This window comes from Felis catus, chromosome C1 (genome assembly GCF_018350175.1).
Source record: "Felis catus isolate Fca126 chromosome C1, F.catus_Fca126_mat1.0, whole genome shotgun sequence".
Classification (NCBI taxonomy): Eukaryota; Metazoa; Chordata; class Mammalia; order Carnivora; family Felidae; genus Felis; species Felis catus.
The window spans coordinates 74,904,142-74,928,217 of record NC_058375.1 but is presented as its reverse complement, the minus strand read 5'-3'; the positions used below and the strand labels follow the sequence as shown (position 1 = coordinate 74,928,217).

The 24,076-nt window shown below is 37.9% G+C and overlaps 1 long non-coding RNA gene across 1 annotated transcript in view; it reads left to right on the top strand.

Annotated features, from left to right (window-relative positions):
• The first annotated feature begins 8,605 nt into the window (after positions 1-8,605).
• LOC109502441 overlaps positions 8,606-24,076 on the top strand; it is a 117,927-nt gene continuing 102,456 nt past the window's right edge. The window contains exons 1-2 of the long non-coding RNA XR_006584472.1: positions 8,606-8,850; positions 9,002-9,286. This is a non-coding gene — a long non-coding RNA (uncharacterized LOC109502441). The remainder of the gene's footprint in view (positions 8,851-9,001; positions 9,287-24,076) is intronic.

Sequence of the window (24,076 nt, the reverse complement as noted above, 5' to 3'; positions counted from 1 at the left end):
TGACCTTCTAATGCCCTATCTTCAATTATAATGATAATTATTCTTCACAGAGCTAGAACAGGCAATTCTAAAATTTGTATGGAACCAGAAAAGACTCCCAATAGCCAAAGCAATCTTGAAAAAGAAAACCAAGGGGGGAAGCATCACAATTCCAGACTTCAAGCTGTATTACAAAGCTATATAATCATCAAGGCATCTGGTACTAGCACAAAAGCAGACACATAGACCAATGGAACAGAGAACCCAGAAATGGACCCACAAATGTATGGCCAACTAATCACTGAAAAAGCAGGAAAGAGTATCCAATGGAAAAAAGACAGTCTTTTCAGCAAGGTATTGGGAAAACTATACAGCACACACAGAAGAATGAACCTGGACCACTTTCTAACACCATACACAAAATTAAACTTGAAATCAATTAAAGACCTAAACGTGAGACAGGAAACCAAAACTGTAGAGGAGAAAGCAGGAAACAACCTCTTTGACCTTGGCCACAGCAACTTCTTACTAGACACTTATTCCTGAGGCAAGGGAACAAAAGCAAAAATGCACTAATGGACCTCATCAAGATAAAAAGCTTCTGCACAGCAAAGGAAACAATCAGCAAAACTAAAATGGAACTGATGGAATTAGATATGCAAATGACATATCAAATAAAGGGTTAGTACCCAAAATCTATAAAGAACTTACCAAACTCAACACCTGAAGAAATGGTGAATGTCCAGTGAAGAAAAGGACAAAAGACATGAATTGACACTTTTCCAAAGAAGACATCCAGATGGTGAATAGACATATGAAAAGATGCTCAACATCACTTATCATCAGGAAAATACAAATCAAAACCACAATGAGATACCACCTCACACTGGTCAGAGTGGCTGAAATTAACAACTCAGGAAACAACAGATGTTGAAGAGGAGGTGGAGAAAGGGGAACCCTCTTGCACCCTCGGTGGGAATGCAAACTGGTTCAGCCACTCTTGAAAACAGTGTGGAGGTTCCTCAAAAACTTAAAAATAGAATTACCTTATGACCAGCAATAGCACTAGTAGGAATCTGTCTAAAGGATAAAGGAGTGATGATTTGAAGGGGCACATGTGCCCCAATGTTTATAGAAGCACTATCAACAATAGTAAAATTATGGAAAGAGCCCAAATGGATATTTGGGCTGACAAAAATGGATAAAAACTGACAAATGGATAAAGAAGATGTGGTATATAGGGGTGCCTAGGTGGCTTAGTCAGTTAAGCACTGACTTCGGCTCAGGTAATGATCTTGCAGTTTGTGGGTTCGAGTCCCACATCAGGCTCTGTGCTGACAGCTCAGAGCCTGTAGACTGCTTCAGATTCCATGTCTCCCTTTCTCTGCCCACATGTACTGGGTGTCTCTTTCTCTCTCTCAAAAATAAATAAACATTAAAAAATTAGAAAAAAGAAGATATGGTATATATATGTAGTGGAATATTACCCAGCAATCAAAAGGAATGAAATCTTGCCATTTGCAACAACGTGGATGGAACTAGATTGTACTATGCTAAGCAAAATAAGTCAGTCAGAGAAAGATAAAAATCATATGATTTCACTCATATGTGGAATTTTAAAAACAAAACAGATGAACATAGGGGAAAGGAAGGAAAAATAAGATACAAACAGAGAGGGAGGCAAACCATAAGAGACTCTTATACAGAGTCTTAATACAGAGAACAAAATAAAGGTTGCTGGATGGGTGTTGGGGGGTGGGCTGGTAAATGGGTGATGGGCATTAAGGAGGGCACTTATTCGGATGAGCACTGGGTGTTATATGTAAGTGATAAATCACTAAATTCTACTCATGAAACCATTATTATACTGTATGTTAACTAACCTGGATTTAAATAAAATAAAACTAAATACGTAAGTAATAAAATGCAAGAAAAAATGGTAATTACACACGGTACTTTTTTTTTAATGAACACTTTTACGGTTTACACTATTACATACATCCTTTTCACCCACTATATTCTAATTACATGTGGGTAGAGACTGTCTTTTTTTTTTTTGTCATTGTTCACTGTATTTTGAATAGTGCTTGTTAATAATAGACTTGAAATGAATTGTTTTTTGTTGAAATCACATTTTTATCATTTGACCCTCATTAGAACACTGATGGTAAGAGCCTTAACCTAGGCTGTGGGGGAAAACATGGAGCTCAGAGAGGTTAAATGACTTGCTAAAGATCTCTTGATATTTTGAATGAGTCTTGAAACCAATATTTGTGATTCAAAAACAAATGGTCTTTCTACTATGCCACATAAATTAGTTTATACTCTTTTTTCAAAAGGACTTTCAGGTTAAATGGGCGTAGTACTTATGCAACATAAGGCAAATAGGGATAAAAGAGAACAGAGATCTTGTATATAAAGTTAAGGAAATAGTAGTCTCTTAATCTGAGATAAGCAAAATGTTGCCACAGTTCTTTTTTTTTTTTTTCTAGGCCCAGAGCAGCTGGTAGAAGCAAACAGGTTTGCATTGACCTTGGCACTCAATCTCTGTTTTTTTTAAAATTAATTAATCTATTATTTATTTATTTATTTTTAATATGAAACTTATTGTCAAATTGGTTTCCATACAACACCCAGTGCTCATCCCAACAGGTGCCCTCCTCAATGCCCATCACCCACCCTCTCCGCCCTCCCACCCCCCATCAACCCTCAGTTTGTTCTCAGTTTTTAAGAGTCTCTTATGGTTTGGCTCTCTCCCTAATTTTTTTTTCCCCCTTCCCCTCCCCTATGATCTTCTGTTACGTTTCTCAGGATCCACATAACAGTGAAAACATCTGGTATCTGTCTTTCTCTGTATGACTTATTTCACTTAGCATAACACTCTCCAGGTCCATCCACGTTGCTACAAAAGGCCATATTTCATTCTTTCTCATTGCCAAGTAGTATTCCATTGTATATATAAACCACAATTTCTTTATCCATTCATCAGTTGATGGACATTTAGGTTCTTTCCATAATTTGGCTATTGTTGAAAGTGCTGCTATAAACATTGGGGTACAAGTGCCGCTATGCATCAGCACTCCTGTATTGTCAAACTGGGTAACATACAGTGTGTAAAGTGAGCTCTTGGTTTTTGGGATAGATTCCTGTGATTCACTGCTTACATACAACACCCAGTGCTCATCCCAGCAAGTGCCCTCCTCAATGCCCATCCCCCCATTTATTTGCAAATATCTTCTCTCATTCCATAGTTTAACTTTCAGTTTTGCTGATTGTTTCCTTTTCTGTACAGAAATGTTTCATGTTGATGAGGTCCCAATAGCTTGTTTTTGCTTTTAATTCCCTTGCCTTTGGAGACGTGTTGAGCAAGAAGTTGCTGTGGCTGAGGTCAAAGAGGTTGTTGCCTGCTTTCTCCTCTAGAGTTTTGATGGTTTCCTGTCTCACATTTAGGCCTTTCACCCATTTTGAATTTATTTTTGTATATGGTGTAAGAAAGTGGTCTAGTTTCACTTTTCTGCATGTTGCTGTCCAGTTCTCCCAGCACCATTTGCTAAAGAGACTGTCTTTTCTCCCTTGGATACTCTTTCCTGCTTTGTCAAAGATTAGCTGGCCATACATTTGTGGGTCCAATTATGGGTTCTTTAGTCTATTCCATTGGTCTATGTGTCTGTTTTTGTGCCAATACCATACTGTCTTGATGATTACAGCTTTGTAGTTGAGGCTAAAGTCTGGAATTGTGATGCCTCCTGCTTTGGTTTTCTTCTTCAATATTACTTTGGCTATTCGGGGTGTTTTGTGGTTCCATATGAATTTTAGGAGTGTTTGTTCTAGTTTTGAGAAGAATGCCCGTGCAATTTTTATTGGGATTGCATTGAATGTGTACACTGCTTTGGGTAGTATTGACATTTTAATAATATTTATTCTTCCAATCCATGAGCATGGAATGTTTTTCCATTTCTTTGTGTCTTCTTCAATTTCCTTCATAAGCTTTCTATAGTTTTCAGCATACAGATCTTTTACCTCTTTGGTTAGGTTTCTTCCTAGGTATTTTATGGTTCTTGGTGCAATTGTAAATGGGATCAGTTTCTTGATTTCTCTTTCCATTGCTTCATTATTGGTGTATAGAAATGCAATCAATTTCTGTGCATTGATTTTTTACCCTGCAAATTTGCTGAATTCATGTATCAGTTCTAGCCATCTTTTGGTGGAGTCTTTTGGGTTTTCCTTGTAGAGTATCATGTTATCTGTGAAAAGTGAAAGTTTGACTTCTTCTTTGCCAATTTTGATGCCTTTTATTTCGCTTTGTTATATGATTGCTGATGCTAGGACTTCCAACACTATGTTAAACAACAGTGGTGAGAGTGGACATCCCTGTCGTGTTCCTGATCTCAGGGGGAAAGCCCTAAGTCTTTCCCGTTGAGGATGATATTAGCTGTGGGCTTTTCATATATGGCTTTTATGATGTTTAGGTCTGTTCCTTCCATCCCGACTTTCTTGAGGGTTTTTATTATGAAAGGATGCTGTATTTTGCCATATGCTTTTTTCTGCACTTACTGACAGGATCATATGGTTCTTATCTTTCCTTTTATTAATGTGATATATCACATTGATTTGTGAATACTGAACCATCCCTGCAGTCCAGGAATGAATCCCACTTGATCACGGTGAATAATTCTTTTTATATGCTGTTGGATTCGATTTGCTGGTATCTTGTTGAGAATTTTTGCATCCATGTTCATCAGGGATATTGGCCTGTAATTCTCCTTTTTTGTGGGGTCTCTGTCTAGTTTAGGAATCGAGGTCATGCTGGCTTCATAGAATGAGTCCAGAAGTTTTCCTTCCAGTTCTTTTTTTTGGAATAGCTTGAGAAGGATAGGTATTAACTCGCTTTATTTTTTCCAACGTTTTTATTTATTTTTGGGACAGAGAGAGACAGAGCATGAACGGGGGAGGGGCAGAGAGAGAGGGAGACACAGAATCGGAAACAGGCTTCAGGCTCCGAGCCATCAGCCCAGAGCCTGACGCGGGGCTCGAACTCACGGACCGCGAGATCGTGACCTGGCTGAAGTCGGACGCTTAACCGACTGCGCCACCCAGGCGCCCCCTTAACTCGCTTTAAATGTCTGGTAGAATTCCCCTGGGAAGCTATCTGGTCCAGGATTCTAATTTGCTGGGAGATTTTTCATAACTGATTCAATTTCTTCACTAGTGATGGGTCTGTTCAAATTTTCTATTTCTTCCCATTTGAGTTTTGGCAGTTTGTGGGTGTCTAGGAATTTATCCATTTCTTCCAGGTTGTCCAGTTTGTTGGCATATCATTTTTCATAGTATTCTCTGATAATTGTTTATATTTCTGAGCGATTGGTTGTCATTTGTGATTTTATCTATTTGGGTCCCCTCTCTCTTCTCTCTCTCTCTCTCTCTTTTTTTTTTTTTTTGAGAGTCTGGCTAGGGGTTTATCTATTTTGTTTATTTTTTCAAAAAGCCAGCTCTTAGTTTCATTGATCTGTTCTACTGTTTTTTGTTTTTGTTTTTGTTTTTTTCTGGATTCTATATTGTTTATTTCTGCTTTGATCTTTACTATTTCTCTTCTTTTGCTGGCCTTGGGGTTTCTTTGTTGTTCTGCTTCTAGTTCCTTTAAGTGTGCTGTTAGATTTTGTAGTTGGGATTTTTCTTGTTTCTTGAGATAGGCTTGGATTGCAATGTATTTCCCTCTTAGGACTGCCTTTGTTGCATCCCAAAGGGTTTGGACTGTCATGTTTTCATTTTCATTTGTTTCCATATACTTTAAAATTTCTTCTTTAATTGCCTGGTTGACACATTCATTCTTTAGTAGGATGTTCTTTAACCTCCATGCATTTGGAGGTTTTCCAAACTTTTGCCTGTGGTTGATTTCAAGTTTCACAGCATTGTGATCTGCAAGTGTGCATGGTATGATTTCAATTCTTCTATATTTATTAAGGGCTGTTTTGTGACTCAGTTTGTGATCTATCTTGGAGAATGTTGCACGTGCACTCGAGGAGAATGTGTATTCTGCTGCTTTAGGATGAAAAGTTCTGAGTATACATATCTGTCAAGTCCATCTGGTCCAGTGTATCATCAGGGCCATTGTTTCTTTATTCATTTTCCTTCTAGATGATCTGTCCATTGTTGTAAGTGGAGTATTGAAGTCCCCTGCAATGACCACCTTCTTTCCAATAAGGCTGCTTATGTTTGTGATTGTTTTATATATTTGGGTATTTCCGAATTCGGTGCATAAACATTTATAATTGTTAGGTCTTCTTGATGGATAGGCCCTGTAATTATGATATAATGTCCTTCTTCATCTCTTGTTGCAGCCTTTAGTTTAAAATATACTTTGTCTAAGTATGGTTACTCCAGATTTCTTTGACTTCCAGTAGCATGATAGATGGTTATCCATCCCTCACTTTAAATCTGAAGATGTCCTTGGGTCTAAAATGGGTCTCTTGTAGAAAGCAAATAGATGGGTCTTGTTTTTTTATCCATTCTGATACCCCATGTCTTTCAATTGGAGCATTTAGTCCATTTACATTCAGTGTAATTATTGAAAGATATAGATTGAAAGATATAGATTGTATTATCTGTTGGTTTCATGCTTGTAGTGATGTCTCTGGCCCTTTGTGGTCTTTGCAACATTTCACTCACAGAGTTCCCCTTAGGATATCTTGTGGGGCTGGTTTAGTGGTGCTGAATTCCTTCAGTTTTTGTCCAGAAAAACCTTTATCTCTCCTTTTATTCTGAATGACAGGCTTGCTGGATAAAGGATTCTTGGCTGTATATGTTTCCTATTCAACACATTGAAAATTTCCTGCCACTCCTTTCTGGCCTGCCAAGTTTCAGTAGATAGGTTCTGCTACTACCCTTATGTGTTTACTTTTATAGGTTAAGGCCTGTTTGTCTCTAGCTGCTTTCAGAATTCTCTTTATCTTTGTATTTTGCCAGTTTCACTATGATATGTCATGCAGAAGATCAATTCAAGTTATGTCTGAAGGGAGTTCTCTGTGCCTGCTGGATTTCAATGTCTGTTTCCTTCCCCAGATTGGGGAAGTTCTCAGCTATGATTTGTTCAAGTACTCCTTCAGCCTCTTTGTCTCTCTCTTCTTCTTTTGTAACTCCTATGATATGGATATTATTCTGTTTCATTGAATTACTTAGTTTTTTAATTCTCCTCTTGTGGTCCAGAATTTTTTTAAATCTTTCTTTTGCTCAGCTTCATCTTTTTCCACAATTTTATCTTCTATTTCACTTATTCTCCCCTCTGCCTCTTCAATCCTCACTGTCACCACATCTAGTTTATTTTGTACTTCATTTACAGCATTTCTTAATTTGTCATGATTATTTTTTAGTTCCTTGATCTCTGCAGCAAATCTCTGCAGCAACAGATTCCCTGCTGTCTTCTATGCTTTTTTCAAGCCCCGCAATTAATCTTATGACTATTACTTTAAATTCTTGATCAGATATATTGTTTATATCTGATTTGAGCAATTCTTTAGCTGTCATTTCTTCCTGGACTTTCTTTTGAGGAGAATTCTTCCATTTCATCATTTTGGCTAGTTTTCTGTCCTTTACGTGTTTTAAAAGCTTATTATGTGTCCTGCACCTGTGAGCACTACTATATTAAAGAGGGGTCATACACTGTCCTGGGCCTGGCCCTTCAGGAGGTGTTTTTTGGGAGTGTGTTACCTGCTATCTGTTGTTGTGACTTTGGTTACTTTATCTCCCTACTCATAGTGATGTTTTGAACCCTCCACCAGGTGTGCTTTGCTTTGTTTGTTGAAGTAATTCTGGAAAGGAAAACAAACAAAAAACAAAAACAAGCACACACACAAAAATCCAAAAACAAAAAAATCAGAACACCAGCTACAAGTAAACAACAGGGTGGAGGTGGTGCTGATGGAATAGTCCTTGTCCCATACAAAGAGAAAAATGACAGGAGTGGGGAAAAAGAAAAGAAAGGAAAATTGACCAGAGAATGAGACTATATGGCTTAGTCCAATGAAAGAGAAAGGAAAATAAAGGAGGTGTAGAACATGTATAAAGAGAATAGATTAAATATGTCTGCTTAAACAAACCAGCAACCAGAATAACCAGACTAGAGGAGGGAAGAGATAAGAAGGAGAAAAGGAAGAATATATACATTTATAATAAGGATTGCCTGAGAATTAAATGAGGCAACGCAACAGCGCTGATCGGGAGGAGGGGCTGGCTGGTTTGTCAGCATCAATCCCGCTCGTGTAGACAGGCAGTTACCAGGCACAGAGGGGTGTGGCTTGGTGTACGCGGGTCCCACCTTCACTGTGGGCCCCACTGCCCCTTCCCTGAAGGCCCACCTTGTTTGTGATGGGGAGAAAAATGGCAACACCCCAGTCTTTCCTCCACGTTCCAGGTGTTCCAAACCACTCGGTTCAGGCAGTCCTCCCTGTGCTGCAGGTGCTAATGAGGTGGTTTGTCCCGCTCCGCCTACGCCCACACCGCCTTGGCACTTGGCTAGGATTTAAACCAAGATGTCTTAAAAAGTCCCATTCCGGGCGATTCCGGGGAAGAGCAGCTCTGCGCCGCCTCACTGTGCAGCGCACGCGCGGTCAGCTGACTCCCGCACCTCCCTGGCGCTCAGCTGGAACGTAAACCCCTGTGTCTTAAAGGGTCCCTCTCTGTGCGCGCGGTTCCGGGAAGTGCCGCTCCACCCTGCGGTTATATGGTCTCTGGCTGGAGGGCGCAGGCAGCCTTTGCCCTTTGAACGGATATACACCTTCATCCCCCAGAACTCCAGGGAGAGGATTACTTTCTCCCACTGCAAACTGTGCCTCTGAACTAGTTACTGAGCCTGGGACTGGCTCCCCTCCTCCCCAGGTGCGCAAACAGGGCAGCCGGCCCCAGCCGGGAGAAAGCCCCACAGTTAGAGATTGGATCTTTCTCTGTCCCGGTTGGTAGTTTTCCTCTTGTCCAGATACAGTCCTACGCTCCTCCAGCCTCTCTTTCTCTTCCTTTTGTCTCTCTGCAGAAGGGGATCCCGCCTCTCCATTCCTCCACTGCCGGTTTTCTCTCTCCCAGTTCTCAGTCATGAACCTATGGCCCACCAGTTTGTCCCAGTGGGTCCCTGGAGGCGTCTCTGTCACTTTGCTGCCTGGACTCTTGGAGTTCAAAGTTCCTTTGGCCTCAACGCTGCTGTGTTTGCAAGAGGAGGGACCTTCATATCCCCCTACTTCTCCGCCATGTTGGATCCCTCTGGCACGCAAGCTCTTATTCCAAGTATTTGAGTTCTAACCCCAGATGGCTGAATCATCAAGTAAGTCTGTTTTCTTTATTACAGTTATTACAAAGTCTTTCAGAACAGAAGCTGTATCTTAACATCTGAGTCCCTTACATCCTTTAGCATGATGCCTTGCCAGATGGTCAATGTCTGTAGAGTGACGGATATCTTGCTTCCATGCATGGCAAGGGAGGTTACACTAAATGCATTCTACCATCCTGGCTACCTCTAAGAGTCTACAAATTTTTGGAAAAGTACTTGGAGTGTTGATATGTGCTTACTAAAAAAGTTATACATGTCAAACCCCAGCATAAGAGAAATTGAAAGGGAATAACAATGGAAGTTTACATGGCATATGTTCTCGCTTCAGTAGGTGGCTACCCATCTGACCATGAGCATTGAGCTGGAGAGCCTGTAGGTGGAGCCTCCTTTGTGTTCTGGAAAAGAGCTTTGACTTAATGGACAGATAAGCCTGAAAGCTCTGTACTGTATACTACGGAAGAGATAACATTTCATTTTATTTTATTTTATTTTATTTTATTTTATTTTATTTTATTTTATTTTATTTTATTTTTGGGACAGAGAGAGACAGAGCATGAACAGGGGAGGGGCAGAGAGAGAGGGAGACACAGAATCTGAAACAGGCTCCAGGCTCCGAGCCATCAGCCCAGAGCCCGACGCGGGGCTCGAACTCACGGACCGCGAGATCCTGACCTGGCTGAAGTCGGACGCTTAACCGACTGCGCCACCCAGGCGCCCCAGGAAGAGATAACTTTAAGCAGATATAGTTTTGAGTAAATGTACAATTTGATTACTCTTTCATCAAGTAGGAATTACATTTGGCTATGTATAATAGAAACCCCAAACAATAGTGGCTTAAGTCAGACAATAGTTTATTTTTCTTTCATAAAACAAAAGATCTGGAGGAAGGTAGGGATGATACAGAAGCTCAAGGATATCAAGTTTCTAAGATTCTTGCGGTTCCTCATAATGTTTCCTTTGTGGTCAAATGCAAGTGGCTGCTGTGGCACCTGCCATCATGCCTGCGCTTGAAGATGCATGAAGGGGAAATTAAAAAGAGCACAAAGGGCAAAAAAGGCATTCCAGCTGAGTCTGTCTCTTCCTTTTTTATGTTTTTTTTTTTCTTTTCTGCCTTCAAACACCTACTTATATCTCCTTGACCAGAACCTTGACATATGGATACCTCTGTCCACGTATACAATATCTGCAATGGAATCTGGGAAATTTAGTTTTTATTAGCTGGGCACTTTGCCCTCGTTGTCCAATAAAATAAATATTCTGTCAGTAAGGAACAATGGGAGAATTAATGGACGTTTGATAAATATCTAGCAGTCTTGCCATACTATCCATTAAAAAAACCTCAGAAGGGTCCCATGGAACCATGGTTATGTTAAAGAATACTGCATTTTGATGGGTCTTCTGATGAGTTAGTTGCATGATACAATCTGAAGTAGCTTTATGAGTTTATTTTTTGATAGGGATATTTAAGAGTTCTCTGAAATGTTGGATATTACATGGAAGGCACCCTGGAGTTGGTTCAAACTTTGGCTTCACCACAATTCACTGTGAGCTACTTTGAGGTTCAGTTGAATTACATATAAAAGGAGATAGGACAAACTGAATTTTAAGTTTATATGCAAAAGCAAATGATTAAAATAAACAAGACATTCCTAAAGAAGTACAGGGTGGAAGAATTTCCTTATCAGAAATTAAACATTTTTTATAAAATTCTATTTCTTCAGATGGTCTGGGATTAGGTGCAAAGCTACATAGGTTGACCAATGAAATAGCAAAAAGAGCCCAGAAACAGACCAACACAAAAATGGAAATTTTATTTATGACTGAAATGACACTGAAAATTGATTAGAAAAATATATACTTTTCAATATATGGCACTGGAACAATTGGTTATCTAATGTGAAAAGATGAAATTGGAACCCTATCTCATACCACATATAAAAAAATCAAATCTACGTGGGTTAAGACTTATACGTACAAGGCAAAATGTATAAAGTTGAGCAGAAATAGTAAGTTTCCAATGTGTTTCCATTTGAGCAACGCACAAAACCATGCAAAACCACATAATATATTTCTTAATAATATAAATATGGTTAAGTATAAATAAAGTAAGGCAAAGATGAAGAGAAAATTTAGGATTGCATTTCCTCTTAGGGGAAATGAAAGGGGACATAGAAGACCTAAACATTCTTGTTCTTAAATTGGGTGGTGTCTACAAAGAAGCTTTGTATATCATTATTTCTTTTGCCTTACACATTTTTATAAGGATTCTTTTGTACCTACATATGACTTTGAAAAGATTTAAAATGCAGATAGGGAAGATAATAATCTCATTGGATTATTATGAATATTAAACATGAAGTATTTGAAAAAGCATTTGATAAATGTAAGTTATTTCTGTCCATGACACTGTGTACTTCTTGAGGGCAGAACTATTTATTATTCATCTTTGTATCCTTAGCCCAGTGTCTGAAATACAGTATGAACCTAATAAGCATTTTTTGAATGAATGAGTGAATGAGTGAATAAATGAATGAGAAAGCCATTTTAGTGTTAGCATGTATTTATACCGATTTTTAATGTTTGTATTATTAAAAGTAAGCTTCCTTCTAACATTCATTAACAAACATATCACTTTATGCACTCATTTACTCATTTATTAATGGATTCACTCTTCAAATATCTAATAAGGCCTACCATGTTCTAGATGCCATGCAGGTTGTTGGCAGAACTGAGATGAGTTACCCATATTTCCTATTTCCAGCAAGCTCACAGTCTAGTGGAAGAGGCAAACAGGTAGTTAGGCAATAATTATTGCTTCTGTAACCCATTACTAGTAGTGATAAGACTATCACTACTAGCTATAATACAGGATGCTTATTTTCCCGTTGACTTTTTCTTCTCTTTAGATAATAAGGACATTTTCAAAGTGTATCTTGATCAGTGGTAAATCAACTTACTTAGCTCTATTTCACAGGCATTCTAGAGAAATGAGATTTTATTATCTCACATGAACTGGAAGCTGAGGTGTAGGCATGCTTTTGCCTTTAAATTGAGTTTAGTTTAGACTGGAAATCAGATATGAATAGGAAAAGGATCTACTTAATCAGTACCTGCGAGGACCCTAGTGACAGAGAGAAGTGCTTTAAATACAGAGAGTTTGTATTTGACAGATTTCAGCACCTGGCTGGTGACATAACAGCCAATGCCAATATGGGAGTTGATAGCTGTGGGGGATATGAATGCAGCCAAGAAGAAGTCCACAAAAAGGAGTGAGGAAGATTGAAACTTCAGCTGGGTTGACACTAGGGTGATTACATTAAACAAGACAGACAAGTGTTGAGGACAGGATTTCCCAAATTGTATTCCTTGGAATGTCATTCCTTCAAAGATGCTTTATAAAAAAAGGAATAGAAATACATTTGGGAAATGCTGATCCTCTCCTTAGATTCACAGTGCAGAGTATCATATTGAAGCCCCCATGAAACCACTTCAACTTTGTTTAGAAGATGACAAAATGATGTGAAGACACTGTTCAATTTTTGATGTATCTGTCCTTTCTATTTTTAGTTATGTCTTATTTTCCCAACAATAAATTCTTGAGTGCCTACTGTAAGGCAATTTAATTGACTATTAAATTAATTGTAATTTGGGAGAAGTAAAAGAATTTTAAATGAAAGAAAAAATATGATACTGGGTTATTGTCTCTGGGGGTGACAGCACGAAGTATGTATAGCAACCTTAAATTAAAATGTCTTGGGGGTGCCCAGCTGGCTTGGTTGGTGGAGCATGCAACTCTTGACCTTGGGGTTGTAGGTTCAAGCCCCAGGTTGGGTGTTGAGATTGCTTTAAAACACACACACACACACACACACACACACACACACACACACAATCTTAAAAAAAAAAAAAGTCTTGAATATCTGCTAGAGAAACACTGTAACACCTAGTGACAGTTCCTGAAAGTGCAGGTACATCCCATAGATGGTTTTCGATCCCTTCCCCGAATGGAGATAATGGCCCTCCTCACACAAACTGAGATCCTTAAAAAGTAAATGAAGCTTGGGTGGGCCATGAATTAAAAACAAAATTATTGCAAAAGTAGTACATGTTGATTATAGAAAACATAAGATATACAATTACAAAAGAAAAATAAAAAGAAACCGTGTGTGTGTGTGTGTGTGTGTATGCTCACATTTTCTGTGCATTCATATATACTATAAATGTTTTATAGTGTAAATTGTACTATAATTAGTAATTGCAATAAACGTTCTTTTATAACCATATTTCACATAATAATTCTAGACTATAAATCTAGATGCTTAAAATTTATTGCATAATATTCTATTATATGGTACATTATAATAATTTAACCTTTTCATATTGATGAACATTTAGGTTGTTTAAACATTCTCATGATTATAAATAACACGACAATGAACATCTTTTGTATTCTTGACGTTTATTTCTTCAAAATAAATTCTTAAGAAATGGAAATGCTGGCCTTTAAGATCTACACATGTAAATTTTAAAATTTTCTCTCAAAAAGTTTTTACCAGTTTACATTCTCACCTGTAGTGTTATGAATCTCTTTCTTGCCATACCTTCACATACTGAACAGTTACACATAGAACACTGAATTTTATGCATAAAACTAATGTGCCAATATGAAGACAAAAATATTTCCTTGTTTTAAGTTGCATTTCTTTGATTAATTTCTGTGTTAGAACCTCTTTTCCTGATGTTTACTGCTGGCTGTTTCCTTTTCTCTTCCTACTCAGCTTGTTTTTTTTCTATTGGGGGCTGCCTTCTTACTGGTACACCATCAGATTGCTTTGCCTGTGTTTTTGTGTGTTGGTTGTTTTCAACTTTTTATTTTGAGCTAATTTTGGACTTACAAATTTATAAAAATGGCACAAAGTGTTCCTGTATACCCTTTACTGGTTTCCTCTAATATGTTAATTTTATATAACCATAGTACAATCTACAAAAGCAGGAAGTTAACGTTGGCACAACACTATAAACTAAACTACAGACTTTGAGTTTCATCAGTTTTTCCACTAATTTCCTTTTTCTGTTCCAGCATGCAGTCCAGGATCCCACATTGCATTTAGCTGACATTTCTCCTTAATCTTCTCCAATCTGTAACTGTTCCACAATCTTTCTTTGTTTTTCATAACCATGATACTTTTAGAGAACTGATCAGTTATTTCGTAGAATGTCCCTCAATTTGGGTTTGTCACACGTACTCCTCAAGATGGAATGAGGTTAGGGGCACCTGGGTGGCTCATTTGGTTAAGGTCCTACTTTGGCTCAAGTCATGATCTCCTGGTTCACAAGGTGGAGCCCCACATCGGGCTCTCTGCTGTCAGCATGAAGCTGCTTTAGATCCTCTGTCCCCCTCTCTCTCTGCACCTCCCCCGCTTGTTCTTGCGCTTTCTCTCTCACACAAAAATAAATAAGCATTAAAAAAAAAAGATGGAATGAGGTTATGCATTTTGGGCAAAAATACCGCAAAAGTGATGTTCTGCCATTCTCGGTGCATCTTATCAAGTGGTTCATGATGTTGATATATTATTGCTGGTGATGTCATCGCTTGGTTAAGGTGGTGTCTTTTGGGTTTCTATAAAGTTTCTATCTTTCTCTTTCTAGCTAATATCTGTCTTAGGTAAGATACTTTGAGGCCAGGCAAATCTAGTTTCTCCTCAACTAATTAAGTTCTTGCTTCAAATTGAATAAATTGAAACTGAAAATTGTATATGATAAATTATAGATGGGGTTGTTATAAGACAGACATTTAGGATGGCAATCACTGGGCCCATTCTCAAACAAAAGTCTTTGGTTCTACATTTTAATAAATGGGTGAATAAATATTTTATATCATGTTTTATATAAAACATATAAAACATTTATATGTTTTAACAAAATAAAATATTCAAAGTATTTATTATCTTTTAATGATTTCATACTTGCACTGATTTCTTCAATTAACAACTTAATACTGGCCCTGATTACATTTGATAAGAAGGCTCCTACTGTAGAAGGAATTCTATGCAATATTACTCAATTGAAACCTTAAATCTGCAGAAGATAATTTGAAGAAATATTAAATGCTAAAAGAATTGTGGCCTTGTGTTTCTTTATAATAGGTCAAATAAAATCTTATGAGTGTTGACATTGCAATATTCTCTTTTTGCATATCTCCTATCCCTGAAGAGACATAATAACTTCAGAGATATAGTTCAATTGTCCTGGAGAAAACTAGACTGTGTTTGAATTCTAAGATTGCCTCTTACTAGCCATATGACCTTGGACAAATCAAGTCACCTCTCTAAGTCACCTGTCTCACAGGGCCATTGTAAAAATCAACTCATAGAACACTGGCCAAAGGGGTTTGCAAACCATAAAGCAATAAACATATGCCAAGGATTATTAATACTGTAATCTTTTATTAGCTCTTTTTTTTTATTAGCTCTTAAGACCATTCTTGGAGGTATAAGTGTTGGTTACTGTGATGTCAATTTTGTTTCTAGAGAATAAAGAAGTATTACGAAGCACATGGCATGTGCTATAATATTTTTTGTTTTTGTAATATACAGTATTGCATTTGATTCATTTCTATATTATTTTCTTGGTACAACTTCCTACCACACTTTGACAAACAAGGAATGAGCTGCTTATCTATAAAGATTTATAGTGTAGGGATTCTATAGTCTTGGGAAGATGTCATTGGCAGTGCAAATAGCAAGGTTAACATGGTTGTTTACGAAATAAATACAAACTTCAGTTAGTATTTCATCTTGAAAACCGGTTTAAGCACTTTTTAGATAACCTCTTATAATTGAAGTCCTTTTATAAGCTTGGCCTTTATGTTGAGTTTTGTCAAATTCAAGGTCAGGCAGAAATTCTAACATTAATCGGTTCAAAATTGTGGCCATTGTCTTCTCATGAAATATACTAGCTGCTGCTTGCTTTTCTATCATCTTCCCTTTTCTTCTTATATCTCATATGTATAGTTTTTTTTTTTTAATAATTTCATTAAGTTGAATTAGTCACAGTGGAACAGAAGTTCTTGCCTTTTGGTTTAGTGAATACCTTCTGACTTATTACACCCACAGTCAAAAGCAGTTCATTCTGATTTGATAAATGCATTGAAAGCATCTGAAATTGTTTCATCCTTTTTCTTTCTTGCCTTTTCATCTTTTGGTGCAATCAAATGAAATATCCTCTAGGTTTCCTAATCGAAGCTGTCTGCTCTGGCCTGGTGTTAAAAATGTGTGTTTCAATAAGTGTTCCTGTGTGACAGTAAGTTCCCCAATCTTGAAAGTATGTTATATTAAAGCTTTAAAACAGAACACCTTAAATCAATTTCTAATGTTTTCAAGTTGTGCATTTGTTATTAAATCAGTATGTGAATATTTCACACATATGTGCAATATATTATACATATTACACATATTACTAAATATAATTATATAGTTGAGTGAGAGAAATATTGTTTATTAGTTGTTTTGTTAAGTAGGGCACAGGCATCCATGGTAACTTCTATGCTTGCATTTTTTCCATCCATGATTTTAATGCTAGTACACATTCATGGAATTATGGTCTAAAACATCATGTGAGTTTTAAGATTTTTTTTCACAGTCTATCATCAAGAGCATGAGAGCACTAACTTGACATTGCTCGCTTACTAGATCACTAGTTAATAGTTAACTTGAAGGACACACACATTTAGAGTTAATATTTGATGTAGGATTTTTATTTTCTCTGTGGAATTGTCCTGCATGAGGTCATCTTCAATACGCCATGCTTTCATTGTCATAATTACTTTTTGTTTTGTTCTCAAGAAGGTTTGTACTCACAGTTGCTGTGATTTCTCTCTTTTCTCTTAAAATAAAAACTCCTTTTATCATAATGTCATAGTGATATCTTCTGTGATGCCATTTTTATATTATGCAGCCACTAAAAAGGAGAATTACACATTGCTGAAATGTATATGGTAGTACAAAATGCCACTTGTGCCCCCCAATAACTTGTTGAGAATGTGATGACAGGACAATGATTGAAATCATGTAGCAGTTGTTTTCATACTTTAACAAAAATGAGAAAGAGCTGGTTTAAAGGTGTGGTGGCACTTTCAGAAGACATGCACCTGTCATCAGACAGTGGAGTGACAGACAGGCTAGTGAGGAGTTGAAATATCATCCAGATATTCTAGGCCTCTGCTAGCATAACTTGGTGCTGAAATTATACGAGTTCCTGAATGCTTCCCAGGAGTTCTTTATTGAAATCTCTGCTAAGGAATCAACAGGATGGATTATTCTTGCTTGGATTCATTTCAAGAGATTGATTTTAGGAAGAAGCATTGTCTATTTCTTGTATCTGTTACTACTTATACACAAAGGCAATAGTTAACCACAAATTATTATATGGAAGGTTTTTTTTAATTGTAAATTAAGCTCAGCTGTTTAAAAATGGTTTAAAGATTCTTTAAATTTTGGAGTTGATAAAATATTCCTGCCATGTTCAGTCAGATATTGTTTTAATGTATGATTTAATAGAAATGATTGTTATTGGGGTGCCTGGGTGGCTCAGTCGGTTGAGCGGCCGACTTTGGCTCAGGTCATGATCTCGCAGTCTGTGAGTTCGAGCCCCGCGTCGGGCTCTGTGCTGACAGCTCAGAGCCTGGAGCCTGTTTCAGATTCTGTGTCTCCCTCTCTCTGACCCTCCCCTGTTCATGCTCTGTCTCTCTCTGTCTCAAAAATAAATAAAACGTTAAGAAAAAAAATAAAAAAAAAATAAAAAAAATGACTGTTATTAAAACTTTGATTTAATTAATTCATTAAATGTAGCATCTACTGTGTATCAGGTTTTGTGCTAAGTGCTGGGGATACAGAGATGGGTAAGACCTGACTTTTATGTGAGTCTTGTCCTCAAGAAATGTAGTGGGGTTGGGATGGAATTTGGCTTTTATGCAGAGAGGCAAAAGTGGTGGAACATCTCCGCATCTGTATAATATATGTTCTTTGTTCCTTGGTGTTTAAACTACTAGATTATAGACGATAGGCTCTTCTATTAAGCAATTAAAACTTGTGGTTGCAAAAATGTGACATGGTCACATTGGTCTGTGGCAGTGATATTCTAAAAACCCAAGAAGATGGGGACATCTCCTGTGTTTCAACTGGAAATGGTGACTCATATCATTTTGCACATGGGGCCAAAGACCAAAGAATACTCTTTTACTAGCTATATCAGGCCTCTGAAACCTAAGTGCTTAGTATTTTGAACATACTGTGAAGGGCTAAGAGAGAAACACCAAGGAAGATATTCATCTCCTCCATCCATCTTGAAATTCTATTATATCTTATTCTCTTGTCTGTGCCGTACATCTTTTTTTCCCCCTCTCCCATCTTGCTAAGCTCATCCATTCTTTGGATAGACTTAGATATCTTAGCCTCAAGGAAACCCAGGTACCTCAGGCTATGTTAGGGCCTTCTGTTGTGTATGCATATACCACCTTGGCTTTTTGTTTTGTTTTGTTTTGTTTTGTTTTTAGCCCAGTTATCACAATCATTACCTAAATGATCATTTATGTCATTTGTTTAATGTCTACTTTCACCATTAGGCTCTAGTGGATTGGTAACATTGGCAACTGGAGTTTTGGGAATTTGTAATTATTTCTCAGTAGAAAGACTTAAGGGATAAATGAAATAAATGGCATTGGTTTTTATATTTTTATGAAGGAAGAAAGGTATGAAAATGTAGCCATGATGTTGATTCCATAGAGTGGGGAAATATGTTTATAAAATAATGAAATAGCTGAATAAAGAGCTACAAAAACATGAAGTATAGGTACTTTTTAATTGTAACTTTAGTTTTTAAAAGACAGTTAGGTTAAATTCTTGAATTGGGGATTGACCATTAAGGGTAGCTATGTGAGATTTGATATTCAAAACTCTCCTTTAATCCCATATTATAAAAAAGATTTTCTTGTTAAAGGAGTATATCAAGGAAAGATTGCCACTCTGATTATAACTGTTTAAAGTCAGATTCCCTGGAAAGAAAATTCTGAGATCAGCATGCCGAAAGTTTACTGGGGAGTATTCTTGGGTTAACACCTGTAGGGGAGTGAAGAATGCAGGAGGGGAAGAGGGAAAATGAAAGCTCTGATGTCGAAAACAGACTGCAGCTGACTCTACAGGAGTTCTGGATCTCAAATGGCTGTAAACAAAGGGGATGGGACTTTATACCTTCTTTGATTAGTCAGTGAACCCAAGCTGAAGTCCAATCCTTGTGCCACTCAGGTCTATTTGCCTTGTGTAAGTTCTAGAGATAGCATTTTCAGGGTTTTGGTGGGCCTTTCTTCGTGGGTGGATACTTTGAAGAAGAAAGTAGGATGAACCACAGCTCCCACTGTTGCAGCTGGACAAGGGCCAGTTCATGGTGGGCAGTCCTGACAGCAAGGTTACTATTGCCCTATAGTCAGGCATTCCATTTCTACCAAGGCCCCGTAGCACGCTAAGAGCTGTTTTTATGCTAAGAGCTGTTTTTTTTGGTGTTGTTGCTATTGTTATTGTTTGTTTGTTTTGTTTGTTTTTTGGAAAGATGTCTAATTTTTCACTCCTGATAGGGTGGCTTTGCTTTGAGAATCCTAGGACCCTCATACTGGAGTTTCTCATAGACTCCACAGAGCATCTCCCTCACTCTCCCAGATACCTGTAAACCCACAAGGTCTGTTGTGTCCTCTGGCCTCAGTGGTAAGACTGCTTGTACCATGACCTAGATCTGCGGCACAGCCTTTCGCAGCTCTGGGATGCACTCAAAGCTGGCAACCTTTCATGTTTCCTGGCATAGGGGTCAGAACAATAGTGCAAGAGTGGATTATGCTTTTCAGGCCTTCAAATACACCTTCTGGGCATTTTGCCTTTCTTATCTTTACTCACCTGAAGGTTTTGTTTATTACTAAAGCTTCCAACACACTGCTGATTCTCAACATCCAGTCCGATTTACTTATCACTGATATGGTGGACCAAATGCGATGTTTTACGGCTGTGCCCAGGTGATCTGGGTCCCTTTAGATCACTTTATGATTAGGGTGAGAGAGTTAGCATAGCCCTGGGGCATGACTGTGAATGTTCATTGTTGTGAGAACGCTTTCTTTTTGTCTTTCTTTCTTTCTTTCTTTCTTTCTTTCTTTCTTTCTTTCTTTCTTTCTTTCTTTCTTTCTTTCTTTCTTTCTTTCTTTCTTTCTTTCTTTCTTTCTTTCTTTCTTTCTTTCTTTCTTTCTTTCTTTCTTTCTTTCTTTCTTTCTTTCTTTCTTAACATTTATTTATTTTTGAGAGACAGAGAAAAAGCACAAGCAGGGAAGGGGCAGAGAGAAAGGGAGACACAGAATCCGGAGCAGGCTCTAAGCTCTGCCTGTCAGCACAGAGCCGGATGGCGGGGCTTGGACCCATGAACTGTGAGATCACAACCTGAGCTGAAGTTGGGTGCTTAATGAACTGAGCCACCCACGTGCCCCAGAACCGTTCCTGACAGAGATGGAAAGAATGCATAAGCCAGATCAGTGGCTGCATACCTTGTACCTGAGGCTGTGCTAATGTGCTCTAGCAAAGATACATATCTGGCACAGTAACTACAATTGAGATTGCTTGGTTCAGTTTGTGGTAGTCTACTGTTTGATCCTCTGGGATCTATCTGCTTTTGCAGGGACCAGACTTGCAAATTAAATAGAGATATGGTAGGGAACCTCCCCCCCCCCCCCCCCACCTTAAGTCTTTTAGGTCTTTAAGGGTGGCACCAACTTCCGCCAGTTCCCTCAGGATGTAACGTTGAAGTCTATTTTGGTTTACTATTTTGTCTGGCCAAGAAACCAATGTTGGGGTTGCACCAACTACCAAGAAAGTTTCTTACAATTAGAGGACCTTTTGGTGGGTCCGTGAACTCAGTAGATCTTCTGAGTTGGACCTTTCCTTTCCCTTCCTTTCCTTTCCTTTCCTTTCCTCTCCTCTCCTCTCCTCTCCTCTCCTCTCCTCTCCTCTCCTCTCCTCTCCTCTCCTCTCCTCTCCTCTCCTTTCCTTTCCTTGTGATGTAAATACCCTAAGTATTTAAGGACAATTGGACCTGCCAAATGGTTTTATATGCTTGGCAAATATGAGGTACTAAAGAATTGTTTGTTGCATAAATAGATGAACAAATGATTAAGTGCCTGCTGCATACCTGTGGTCTGTCATGCCCCTAACCACAATGATTGGTGGAGAGCTGAAATTAGATTCAGAAATCATCCAAATAGAGTTATTTGATTTTCAACTCTTCCCTGAGTTAGAATGAAAACATGGAAAGGAAAGTGACTTTGGACTCATTAAACCTGGTTACATGCTTTGACTGTGTTATTCACAAGTTGTGGGAACTGGGGAAAACAGCTTGACTTCCATGAGTTTTGGTCCTTTTATACATATATTCAATATAATAATCCTGTCTTCACAGTTTCTTATGAGAGTGAAGCTGAAACATTAGCAGCTAAAACATTGACAGCTCTAAAACATTATGTAGACATCGGGTATTTATTATTATTATTATCATTATTACTACTAGCAGAATTAGTAGTTCCTTTGCCAGTCATCAGAAGAAGCAGGAGTATGTTGGGGAGCGCTATAATAGATAAAACTGGAAGAAGAAAATGAGCTGGGAGTTTGCAGAAGTAACTACAAACTGTGAATCATAAAATATCAGCATGCAAATGTATATTCCTGGCAGATGGTTTCGAGGCCATTTGTTATGTGTTAAGCTCTGTACTAGTGATAAAATAAAAGGATGACCAAATTCCTGATTATTTGGTTAAACACATAGTTGTAATATTTATCTCTGTGTTACATTGAAATCTTTCACAGTATTTTCTTTTAGGTCTTCTTTATTATTCTCAACTTCTGTTTCTCTCAAGCATCATATATGAGACCTATTGTCCAAAGGGTGTTTATCTGGTGTTGATTTTTATCAGTCTCATTTAATTATTCAGAGATGAGTGTCCCATGCCTGTGTTATGGTACATTATTTCTTTAAACCACACTATTAAGGTTATGGATTTGGGTATCACTGAACATAAAACACCTTCATTGGGGAGGAACTGTTTTATATCCTTGCACAAAGACCTTATGCCATGCAGTAGCAAGTAACAATAAAAATCATTGTTCCAAAAATACTTTTTTTGACCCTGAAGCATAGATGATCTTTGAATGGTCAGTATTCCAAATGTTTTCTTGTTATCTTGTGAGTGTTCAAATTCAACTCATTTAAGCTGTTAGTTGCATGATGGCGCTATAAATAAAACCATATATATATATATATATATATATATATATATATATATATATATAAAATCATTCATTGCCATGTGTCTGGATTATTAAAAGAAAATTTCTAGAGTCACCTTTTCTGTCCTTGCCCATGTTCCCCCCTTTTGTTCTGAGATGCAGAAATCAGGTGGGAGGACAGAGCTATTCAGTTCGAGTTACAAGCTGGCAAGCTCACTTCAGCCACAGAAATGCATCAGCAACATATCTATTTTCTCAATTTGAATTCCTTCAACCTAAAACGTTCCCTGAAAAAGGAACATGTTCAGTGCAATTTAAGTTCATCACCTATCATGAACACAAACACTAGGAGAGACTAAAAAAATGGGAACTACATGTTCCTATCCTCAGGACCTTAAAACCTGGTAAATGACTAATAAATAACTACAAGGATTGGCAGGGTGATGAGTGCCTTCAGAGGGAGTTTCAACTAATCGTTGTTGGGTTTAAGCTGGAAGGAGTTATTAATTTAAACCATATGTGGTAGGGGTGGAGTGATCTGGGAAAACTTCTTAGTGGAGGTAGAATTTGGGATAAACTTAAAGAGGCATCCTTAGCCTTTTCTTATCCATATTGATCCATTCTCAGAATAATGTTTTGAAACATATTAAATAAGACACAAAAGATTACAATAGAAACCGATTTTGTTGAAATATGGTTGTTGAAATATCAAAAACAATTGTGAAATCGTAATAGGTGTACTTCTTTATAAAGGTATTAAATAGAGGCATCTGGGTGGCTCAGTCAGTTGACTGCTTGACTCTAGATTTTGGCTCAGGTCACGATCCCAGGGTTGTGGGATTGAGCCACGTGTTGGGCTCTGCACTGAGTGTGGAGCCTGCTTAAGATCGTCTCTCCCTCTGCCCCCTCCCCTCATCTTTCTCTCTCTCTGAAAAAAAAAAATTTTAAATAAAAAAAATTCCAATTGCATATCTAATAACTATTGTAATTTTGAAGTAGTGATGAGCATACGTGGTAATTCAAGATATTTGGAGCAACCATAATGTGATGTGGATAGGTCTGATTTCTATTTTACAGAGTCACATGTACTTCTAATGGTTCTATAGTTTGTTCCCTAAATTCATGATAGAAGGAAATGCTACATTTCAGTTAGGAATTAGTGAGAGTCAAGATGTAATTTTTCTTTAATTCAAGTTCACAAATCCCCTTATTTGATCACTGGCCTTTTAAGGATCTGGAGTACAGGTTAAGAAATGCTGGCTTAGAAATATGAGTAAGACATTGACCAGGACATGGAGAGAGAGGAGAGAAGTGAGAGAGGGAGGACTTTCCAGGTAGAACAACTTGAGCAAAGACTTTAGGGACAGGGCATGGAGGGGATTTGAAGAGTAGGTAGGTATGGCTACGTGTGTGTGTGTGTGGGGGGGGGGGGGTGCATGCACCATGTGGGATAAAATGAAAAAACGATGGATGACAG